At 37.9% G+C, this 12,254-nt stretch overlaps 1 pseudogene; it reads left to right on the forward strand.

The window, feature by feature from the left end:
* The first annotated feature begins 11,564 nt into the window (after positions 1-11,564).
* LOC101708788 (mitochondrial fission factor pseudogene) lies at positions 11,565-12,254 on the forward strand (annotated as a pseudogene).

Here is a 12,254-nt window from a genome sequence, read left to right on the forward strand (position 1 = left end):
ATTGGAGGAAAGATAGCATATTTAATAAATGGTGTTGGAAAAACTGGATTTCAACCTGCCAAAGATTAAAACTAGACCCATACCTATCACCATGCACTAAACTAAGATCAAAGTGGATTAAAGATTTAAATATTATGACAGAAACACTAAATTTGCTGGAAGATAAGTTAGGTAGAACTCTTGAAGACATTGGTATAGGTAAAGACTTTATGAACAAAACCTCAGTGTCACGGGAACTTGCCTGAAGAATCAACAACTGGGATTTTATCTTATTAAAAATCTTCTGCACTGCAATAGAAACCACCAATAGAGCTAAGAGACAACCTACAATGTGGGAAAAAAATTTCAGCAACTATACCTTAGACAAAGGACTACTGTCTAGAATATATAAAGAACTCAAAAAATCAGACCCCCCAAATTCAAAGACCCAATTCAAGAATGGGCATCTGAAATGAACAGACATTTTTCAGACAAAGAAGTAAAAGCAGAAAATAAATATATGAAAAAATGTTCAACATCACTGGTTATTCGAGAGATGCAGATGAAAACAACACTGAGATTCCACCTCACCCCACAAAGAATGGATGCTATTAAGAAATCATCCAATAATAAATGCTGGCAGGGGTGTGGGGAGAAAGGAACCCTTCTCCATTGTTGGTGGGAGTGCAGACTGGTGCAACCACTATGGAAATCAGTATGGAGATACCTCAAGAACTAGGCTTAGAGGTCCCATTTGATCCAGCTGTCCCCCTGCTGGATATCTTCCCAAAAGAATTAAAAGAATCATACCACAGTGATATATGTGCACCCATGTTTATAGCGGCACAGTTTGTAATAGCTAAAACTTGGAAACAGCCCAAGTGCCCATCAACTGGAAACAGGATAAAGATGATGTGGGGTTTTTTTATAAAATGGAGTACTACTCAGCCATAAAGAATGAGAAACTAGAGACATTTATAGCTAAATGGATGCATATTGAGGCCATCCTCTTAAATGAAATAAATAGGACACACATGTTTGAATACCAAATAGTTTCTCTAGTGTGAGAAACCAAAAGCATAATTAAGGATACACACAGATGAAATGGCCTAATAACATATTTCTTGGATTGTGTTTCCATCGCATGTCATATGACTGTATCAAAATTTAAATTAGCAAGAAGCTTGGCTTGTGTGGAGTTTGCTAACTAACTGGAGTTTTTTTCCAGACCACAATTCATTCAGTGTTGGTTTTGGGGATCTTTCTGAAACAAATCCCATCCTCTGGTGTCTTGTTGGTGCTTGAGATGCTTTTTTAAGTTATATGGAAAAATGTTTAAGTGCTGTTCAGTTCTTTTTGATTGAGTTCTACTGTATTCAAATATTACTGTAGTTTTTTTCTCCTTTCATTGTTCTTCTTTGAATGGTTTTAATTTTTGTATGTGTGTGTGTTTGATAATAAGGTTTAAAGAAATGGAAAAGTGCACATGTTGTAAGTGAATGTAATTATTTATTTTTGGTAAGTGAATGTACCTAAATTCCCAGCATCCTCAAACTGCCCTTCAGCTGCCAGTTATTCTCTGCCTCCAACACAAGAGAAGCCCTGTGCTCACTTCTAAAACAGAGATGGGCTTTGCTTGTTTTTGTACCTTATGGAATTGTATTCCATGTGCTCCTTTGTGTCTAGATTCTTTTGATATCAATATCTCTATCTATCTATCCTTTTGTGGGGTTTTTTTGGCTATCTTGGGATTTGAACCCAGGGCTTTTACACCGATCTATATCCCTATTCCTTACAAAAAAAAATTTTTTTGAGACAAGATCTCTCAGGTTGCCTAGGTCGGGCTGGTACTTGCAATCCTCCTGTCTCAGCTTCCCAGAGTCCTGGAATTACAGGTGTGTAGCACCACACCTGACTTAATAATTTTTACGCATGTTTTTTGATAATTGTTTTCAATTCATTCTCATGTAGCAACCTTAGAAACTACAGTGACTTATAAAAAAAAAATCCCAGAAAGTCCCTAAGTTTAATCTTATCACTCATAAGGAACTATTATTAAAAATTTTGGCTATTTCTTTCCAATCCTTTTTATATGAATTGTTTAAAATTTTACATAGCTAGAAATAGTGCTCTATTTTGAATTCTGTGTTATTCTGGCTTAGTATTATATTTTAGCATTTTCTTTTTTAGTAAAATTTTTCATAAGCATCATTTTAAAAGGTTCTATATTATGATTTTATAAAGGACCCATCATGTACTTACCCATTTCTCTGATGGTGAACATTTTGGTTGTTTCCAGTTCTTTGCCAAAGAAGTAATCCAGTGGTCCCCATTTTAGTTTATTAATATTTTCTTGCACTACTGGTTATTTGTCACAGTATATGAACATTTTTAGACAAGTCCAGTATTTCCAAAGCTATTTTAACAGTTTATATTCCCAATAGCAACAAAAAAATGTCCTTCCTTATGGTTTCCTCAACAGCACTACTAGTAGATTCTTCCATCACTAACAAAGATTTCTGGTTCAATGAAAATCCACTCAACCTTCAAGCAAGGTTGAATATTTTCTAAAATTTACTTTTTGGGGGCGTATTTTTTATTGTTCTGAAAAATCAAGTCATTTCCTTTTTCTTGTAGGACTCATTAATCATAATTTATACACATGTATTATTCCTTGCTGCCATTCTCAGAAAGGTAGGGTTGTTGTTTCCACCCAGACATTAAGGGAAAGGTCTAGTTCAGGAGGAAGATAAGTATCTCCTAGAGGATGTAGGTGGTGAAGCTTCACAGTGACAATCTATAGTTGACATTGAAAGACTGAGGCTGCTAATCATGTCATTCTAAAATTGGGCCTTTAAAATTCCAAAAGTCCCAACCATGTGGAAGACAAGTGAATCACAAAAGGATACCCCACTGTAACCAAGTATTTAATCTACAGTGACATAGCCTCCCAAATCTTGGAAGGTTCCAATACTAATCTTGTTTGTTGGTATTTTGATGCTAAACTGCTAGCTTTCTTTACTGTACTCTTTTCCTCATTATCTCAATTGTGCTTGGTTGCAGTTATTTTTGAAGATTGCTGCTACTAATTGAGGCACCCAGCCTACAGTGTGCCTGGCAACAACACAGAGCCTACTTTTGCACTTTAGCTTAATACAGCAGAAGTTTGGCACAAAACACATTGGTTCTTCAAATGGAATTCTCTTTAAGATTTTAACTCTTGCTACTGGAATTTACAAAGGTTGATGTTGATGATTGTATGTTGAGAAATAGACCTTTGACTGATTTTGAATCCCCAGCTTAAGCAATTTCAATAGAAATTTCTAGTAATATGCAAAGGTAAACTTTCCCCATGTTCTTGTAGATTTCCAATCCATTAGAAAATGAATTATTATCCATCCTGCCACTCCTGGCCCAGACATAGGGGCTTCTGAGCCACAGTCTCACTGCTCCTGGTCCAGAAGAAGGGGCTTCCCAGCCACCATCCCTCCCACCGCTCCCAGCCCAGAGGAAAGGGCTTTTGGCCTCCGTCTGTCCAGCTGCTCCCGGCCCAGAGGAAGGGGCTTCCGGGCCACCATCCCTACCAGTGCTCTTGGCCCCTGTCCCACCTCTCCCAGCTCAGAGGAAGTGAGCCACGTGGGCTCCAACAGCAACCCCCCTGCCCCCCCCCAGTCAAAATGAGAAAATACGTAAATAAGTCTCAAAACCAGACTTCCAGATCACCTACAACAACCTCAAAGGGAAATGAGATGGAACACTCTGATACTCAAACACCTGGACCCACTGAACTGGCAACAAAAGGGGATCTGGAAAAAATGAAGTCAGAAATGATTTCTCAGATAAAAGGAGAAATTGTGCTCCTAGTGCAAGACATGATTAATAAATCTAGAGAGGAGCTGAGGAACATGATGGAATCCCAACATAGGAAACAAAGGGAATCCCTAAAACAGATGCAAATAGATTTCCAGGAGATGAAAAATTCCATTGAAAGTCTACACAGCAGAATGAGCCAAAGGTGAGGACAGAATTTCAGATATAGAAGATAAGATTGCAGTTACTGACCAGGAAAAGAAAAATTGCTTCAAAATTATAAGGGAACACAAATCAATCCAGCAGCTGCTAGACAATGCAAAGAAGAATAACATAAGACTGATTGGACTCAATGAAGAAACAGCAGAGAGTGCAGATGACATAAAAAAAACTCTTCACAGAAGTAATGGCAGAAAACTTCCCAAGCAGGAGAAAAGAACTTGACATACAGATAAGTGAGGCATATAGGACTCCAAATAGCCTTGATCAAAAGAAAATCTACACATAGGCATATAATTGTTAAGATTCCAGAAACACAACAGAAGAACAAAGTTCTACAAGCACTTAGAGAAAAAAAACAAATCACATACAAAGGAAACCCCATCAGAATCACAGCAGACTTCTCAACACAAACCATCAAGGCAAGAAGAGCTTGGAGTGACATATTCCAAGTCCTAAAAGAAAACAGCCTCCAACCCAGATGGATGTACCCTGCAAAACTATCTTTCAAAATGGATGGAGAAATAAGATACTTTCATGACAAAAAGCACCTTAGGAACTTCGTGAATACCAAACCAGCACTCCAAAGAATTTTACACAATAGCCTAGGAACAGACATTGAGGATCACAACCCCAGGAAGCAAAGCAGAATGAACCCATCTGACATGACAAGAAATTAAATGAAAAGGGGGAGAACCCAACAAAAAGAAAAAGTCATGGTAATGATAAGTCAATACATTTCAGTTATAATCATCAATGTTAATGGTCTCAATTCACCAATCAGAAGAAAGAGACTGGAAGAATGGGTCAAGAAGCAAAATCCAACAATATGCTGCATACAAGAAACACACTTAATTCAAAAGGAAACTCATACACTGGAAGTTAAAGGGTGGAAAACAATACTCCATGCAACAGGAACCTGAAAAAAAGCAGGAGTAGCTATGCTCTTTGCAGATCAAGTAGATTTCAAACCAACACTGATTAAGAGAGACAAAGAAGGACACTACATCCTTGTAAAGGGAAGAATCCAAGAGGAAGAGATGACAATCATAAATATCTATGCACCAAACACTAGTGCACCCAACTATATAAAACAAATACTAACGGACATGAAAAGTCATATATGCACTAATACAGTTGTAGTGGGGGACCTCAACACCCCACTGTCACAAATAGATAGATCAACTAGACTAAAAATAAGTAATGAAATACTAGAACTCAATCGAACTCTTGAACAAATGAACTTAACAGATGTTTACAGAGTCTTCCACCCCACAAAATCAGAATACACATTCTTCTCAGCTGCACATGGGTCATTCTCCAAAATAGACCACATACTCACACATAGAACATGTTTAAGTAAGTGCAAAGGAATTGAAGTTATCCCCTGTATATTATCAGACCATAGTGCGATGAAATTGGAGATCCATAGCAAAAGAAACTCAAAAAATTTCATAAACACGTGGAAATTGAACAACACACTTCTGAATAACCAATGGGTCACAGAGGAAATTAAAGAAGAAATCAGACAGTTCCTTCAATTAAATGACAGTGACAATACAACATATCAGAATATATGGGACACAAAGAAAGCAGTCTTATGAGGGAAATTCATAGTAGTGAATATGCATTTTAGGAAAACAGAACAAGCCCAATTAAACAACCTGATGCCGAACCTCAGGCTTCTAGAAAAAGAAGAGGAGGACAACCCCAAAGCTCATACAAGGGAGGAAATTATAAAGATCAGAGGAGAAATCAATGCAATGGAGACTAACAGAATGATACAAAAAATCAATGAAGCCAAGATTTGGTTCTTTGAAATAATCAACAAAATTGACAAACCTTTAGCCAACCTTGTCAGAAAAAGGAAAGAAAAGGCCCAAATCCATGCAATTAGGAATGAAAAGGGTGAAATTACAACAGACCCAGCAGAAATCCAGAGGATCATCAATACCTACTTTCAGAACCTATATGCCAATAAGATGGAAGACACAGAAGAAATGGACAGATTCCTAGATACATATGAATTACCAAAGTTGAAAGAAAAAGACCTAAAAATTCTAAACAACCCAATATCAACCAATGAAATTGAAAACGTAATAAAATCTTATCAACTAAGAAAAGCCCAGGCCCTGATGGCTTCACTGCTGAATGCTACAAGACATTTAGAGAGGAACTGCTGCCACTGCTGTTTAAATTCTTCAATGAAATTGAAAGGGAAGCAATACTCCAAAATTCACTCCTGAAAGCAAGCATCACCTTGATCCCCAAAGCAGAGAAAGACCCAACCAAAAAGGAGAACTATAGGCCAATCTCACTAATGAACATAGATGCAAAAATCCTTAATAAGATACTGGCAAGTAGAATGCAGAAGATCATCAAGAAGATCATACACCCTCATGAAGTGGGATTCATCCCAGGGATGCAGGGATGGTTCAATATACGAAAATCAATCAATGTAATACACTATATCATTAGAGCCAAGGACAAAAACCATATGATTATCTCCACAGATGCAGAAAAAGCATTTGACAAAATCCAACATGCATTTATGATAAAAACCCTACAAAAAATTGGAATAGATGGTCTCTACCTCAAACTGATAGAAGCCATCTATGAAAAACCAACAGCCAATATCATACTAAATGGTCAAAATCTGAAATCCTTCACACTCAAATCAGGAACAAGACAAGATGTCCACTATCACCACTCTTGTTCAATATAGTTCTGGAAACATTAGCCACGGCAATTAGACAAGAGAAAGTAATAAAAGGAATAAAGATAGGAAACGAAGAAGTCAAATTGTCATTATTTGTAGATGACATGACACTCTATATAGAAGACCCCAAGAACTCCACCAAAAGTCTTCTAGACTTAATAACCAAATTCAGTCAAGTAGCTGGTTACAAGGTCAACACACAAAAAACAATAGCTTTCCTCTACACAAACAACAGACTCACTGAGAGAGAAATAGGGCAAATAATTCCTTTCACAATAGCACCCAAAAAACTGAAATACCTAGGAATCAACCTAATGAAAGAAATCAAAGACCTCTTCTCTAAAAACTATGGCATTCTGAAAAGAGAGATTGAAGATGATATCAGAAAATGGACAGACATCCCCTGCTTCTGGATAGAAAGGATTAATATAGTGAAAATGGCCATACTTCCAAAACTGCTGTACAGATTCAATGCAATTCCAGTTGAGACACAGACCTTGAGAAAACAATCCAAAAATTCATTTGGAACAAGAAGAGACCCCGAATAGCAAAAGCAATTCTAGGTAACAGAGACATGGCAGGGGGTATCACAATCCCCAACCTGCAACTATACTACAAAGCTACTGTGATAAAAACAGCATGGTACTGGCAAAGAAACGGACCTGAGGACCAATGGAACAGATTAGAAGATGCAGAAACAACGCCAGATACACTCAGCCATCTCATCTTTGATAAAGGAGCCAAACACCCTCACTGGAGGAAAGATAGCCTCTTTAATAAATGGTGCTGGAAAAATTGGGCTTCAACTTGCCAGAGATTAAAACTAGACCTATATCTCGCCATGAACTAAACTAAAATCGAAATGGGTTAAAGATCTAAATATTAAAATAGAAACTCTGAACCAGTTGGAACAGAGGTTAGGTAGAACTCTTGAAGACATCAGTGTAGGAAAAGATTTTATGAACAAAACCTCAGTTGCCCATGAACTAGCACAAACAATCAACAAGTGGGATCGCTTCTTATTAAAAAGCTTCTGCACAACAAGAGAAATCACCATCAGTATGAAGAGACCACCTACAATGTGGGAAAAAATCTTCACCTGCTTTTCCTCAGACAAAGGTCTACTATCTTGAATCTATAAAGAACTTAAAAAGATGAGACCTCCCAAATTTAAAGACCCAATCCGAAAATAGGCATCTGAAATGAACAGACATTTCCCAGACAAAGAAGCAGAAATAGCAAATAAATACATGAAAAAATGTTCAACATCACTGGTCATTCGAGAGATGCAAATGAAAACAACACTGAGATTCCACTTCACTCCAGAAAGAATGGCTGCTATCATGAAATCTACCAATAACAAATGCTGGCAGGGCTGTGGGGAAAGAGGCACCCTGCTCCACTGCTGGTGGGAGTGTGGACTGGTGCAAGCACTGTGGAAATCAGTATGGAGATACCTCAAAGAACTAGGACTGGAAGTCCCATTTGACCCTGCTATTCTACTGCTGGGGATCTTCCCCAAAGAATTAAAAGAATCATACCACAGTGATATATGTGTGTCCACGTTCAGAGCAGTGCAGTTTGTAATAGCTAAAACTTGGAAACAGCCCAAATGCCCATCAACTGGAGACTGGATAAAGAAAATGTGTTTTTTTTTTATAAAATGGAGTACTACTCAGCCATAAAAAATGAGAAATTAGAGACATTTATAGCTAAGTGGATGCACATTGAGGCGATACTCTTAAGTGAAATAAATAGGACACACATGTGTAAATACCGAATAGTTTCTCTGGTGTGAGAAACTGAAAGTGTAAATAAGGACTAAAATGTATAATAGGTAATGTGAAATAGGAAGATAAGGGGCAAAGGGGAAGGAAGTGGGAGGAGTAGGGGAAAGGAAATAAGGGAATGGAATTAATATGAGAAAATGGAAAAATAGGAACAAAATCTTTGTAAATAGGGAGGACTGGAGGGGTTGAAGGGAGGGCTGGGCAAGGGTGAAAAATAAGAACCAAGAGAGATTATGTAAAGGTGCAAATTTCCAATGATGAATGTCATTATATTGTATACCTAAAATGTACCAATGATTAGAATGAATAATTGATAATGCAAAATAGGAAGAAAAGGTCCAAAGGCATAGGGGTAGTGGGAGGGGCAGGAGAAAGGAAAAAAGGGAAAGGAAAAATGATGAGAAATGGAAAAAATGGAAATAAAGTCTTTGTAAATAGAGAAGGGTGGAGGGGGTGAAGGGAGGGCTAGGAATGGGGAAAAAATAAAAACCAAGATGCATCATGTAAAGGTACAATTCCCAATGAGAAATGTAATTGTGTTGTATATCTACAATGTACCAATAAAAGAATTTAAGAAAAAAAAATGTATTTTATGTCATGTTTTCTTCTTTTGTTCTACATCTGTATTAACTCAGCGAGAGATATATACAGTCTTGATAATCTTTATTTGGATTTTAGAAATTGGAAAAAAGACTATATGGTACGCAAACTTCAAGACATAACATTTACTCTCTATTCTGGACTACAAAAAAATTGGAAATAAAACATTCAATAAATTTAAAGTAAAATGTTTAATATATAAATTCTGGAGTTTCATGTAGGATAGACTATGTACTGTACTAGTTTTAGAATTCATGTATTAAGTAATGTGAAGAATGTTTAGACTAAAATCCAGAATTAGCTCTTTCTTCCTCTACTCCTTTCTTTCCTTTCTCTATTTCTCTTTCCTTGCCTTCCTTCCTCTCTCCTTTCCTCTCTCTTTCCTGCATTCTCCCTTTCCTCTTCTTTTCCCTCTCTTTTGGCGGGTGTGGTGGTGCATGCCTGTAATCCCAGCACTTGGGAGGCTGAGGTAGGAGGATCACTTCAAGTTTGAGGTCAGCGTATGCTTCATAGTGAGTTCAAGGTCAGCCTGAACTACATAGTAAGACCCTGACTCAAAAACAAACAAAGGAACAAACCAAAAGATAAATAAATACTTATATACCACTTACCATTTCTCATGCTAGGATAAAGCAGTAGATAAAACAAAGTACTTGCCCTTATGGAATTTTCTTTCTTAAATCAGGTTTATCAAGTCATTTACATGCACTGCAATACAAGTGTACAATTCAGGTGTACATTTTTGTAGCTTTGACAACCTACTCACTCATTCAACCATCACCATAATCAAATTGCAGTATGTTTTCCATCGTTGCCAAAAGTTCCCTTACTGCTTTTTGTAGTCACACCCTCTCCCCTCCTCCAGCCCCTAGTAAACCGTGGCTTCTTTCACTTAAAATATTGCTTTTGAGATTCAGCCACACTCTTGCATGCACAAGCAATATGTTCTTTTTTATTTAGAGCAGAATTCTATTTAAACCATGTACAAAAATCTGTCCTTTCACCGCGGGGCAGTCATTTGGGTTGTTTTCAGTTTGGGGAGATTATGAACAAAGCTACCACATATATTCACTTACAAGTTTGTGTGCATGTGTGTGTGTATATGTTTGTGTATGTGTGCATGCACATGTACATACATTTTAGTCATTTTGGAGTAAACACTTAGACTTAAGGGTCATATGTTCGGTAGTTGTTTAATTTTGTTTTTTTTTTTGAGATTATTTTTTTGTGGGGGGGTATTGGAGATGGAACTCAGGACCTTGTGCTTGCAAGGCAGCCGTGGTGCCCTTGAGCTAGATCCCAAGCAGTAGTCATTTAATTTTGTAAAAAACTGTGGCACCATTTTCCAAAGTGGCCGAACCATTTTGCATTCCCACCAGTAGTAAATGACAGTTCCAGTTGTTCTCTGTCCTTGCCAGTATTTGTTACTGCCAGTTTTTAAAAATAAGTATAACTTTAACCATTCTTCTAGGTGTGTGAACTTATATTTATTTGGAAGGCATCAGTCCTTTGCCCAACTTAATCAGTGTTATTATTTTTCTATCTCTAATACTCGCTTTAGATGAAAAGAGACTAAATCACTCCATCAAATTATGAAGAACTGAGGAGACCTCATGGAATCATTCTAACTGGGGATTCTCCTTGTAGGTTCCTTTCTGTGGTGTTTAAGCAAATCTTTGTAGTTGTCAAGTGCATAGAGGTATGTCATATATCAGCAGGGCATGTTTGTACTGGTGTAGGGAAGCAGGTAGGACAAACCTTTTATTTGTATGTTTCAGTAAAAACCAAAGAGCCTAGGAAACTGCTAAATAAAGATTTGTTTCTGGATGACAAATCAGGTTGGGTCACTAGAGGGAACAAGCCAGGAGGCAGCTTGTTTTCAGTAATCCAGTTCTGAGGTAAAAGGAGCCTCAGCCAGGTTATAGTATTGGTAAAATCTAGATATGATAAATAAAATAATTAAAGAAGATGGATATGATCAAAGAATGATTTATGCTAATAGCTGAATGTTGGCATGAGGGTAATGAGAGCTGACATACTCGAAGTTTCCATTTCAATGATAAGGATAAGGATGCCAATACTTTAGTGAAACCTTTAAAAAAAAAGTTGTCATCTTACCAAACCCAATGGTCAGGCAATTCCCCAACTGCATTTAACCTTAGGATACTACTTGGCCAGTCCCGGACATTCTGTGTCTGTCCCATCTGGCTGCGGGCAGCTCTGAGGGTGCCTTGCCAGGGCTGCCCGAGGCAGGCGCTCGGCCAACGGCCTCTGAGAGCATCCCAGTAGCTGGCGGGCAGCGGGCCTCCGCAGGCCTCTCCAGAGGGACCAGGGGAGCGGAAGTGGCTCCAAGTCCAGCCCATGCACAGTGAAGCTAGTTAAGGATTTAATATGAAGCACAGAAACAGTGCCAACAGCAAGAGGTACTTGGTACACATTTGGTTAGTGTGGCAGCATTTCCTTCTTCTACTGCTGCTGAGATGGCAGAAATTAGTCGAATTCGGTATGAAATGGAATACATCGAAGGTATTAGTCAGCAAATGAGGGTCCTGGAAAAATTAAAAGTAGCACCACCAAATGCTGACCTGGAACAACGATTCCGAGAAGGAGTTCTAAGTGCTAGTGTGATAATGCAAGTTCCAAAGAGGATTGTTGTAGCAGGAAATAATAAAGACATTTCATTTTCAAGACCAGCAGATCTTGACCTTACTCAGTCAACTCCTTTAAAGCCTCTGGCACTAAAAACACCACCTCGTGTACTTACACTAAGTGAAAGACCATTAGATTTTTCTGGACTTAGAAAGACCTCCTCCAACCCCTCAAAATGTTGAAATCCATGCAGTTGGCAGGCTAAAAAGAGAGTGCTCTGTGAGTGAAAATGTTGTTTGCCAAAATGGACAGCTGGTCAGAAATGATTCGATATACGGCATTTCAAATATAGATCCAACAGTTGAAGGAGTGGCAGATAATATGAATGTTGTAGGTGCAGCTTCATTAAGACAGCAGATAATCAAACTAAATAGACATCTACAACTTCTAGAAGAAAAAAACAAAGAATGTGCTAAAAGAGAAATGGTCATGTATTCAATTACCTTTGCATTCTGCTGCTTAATAGCTGGCTCTGGTTTCGCCGCTAG

The sequence above is a fragment of the Heterocephalus glaber genome, unplaced genomic scaffold (genome assembly GCF_053883595.1).
Source record: "Heterocephalus glaber isolate CG9 unplaced genomic scaffold, H.glaber_assembly_v1.0 deba00001550, whole genome shotgun sequence".
NCBI classification, from domain to species: Eukaryota; Metazoa; Chordata; class Mammalia; order Rodentia; family Bathyergidae; genus Heterocephalus; species Heterocephalus glaber.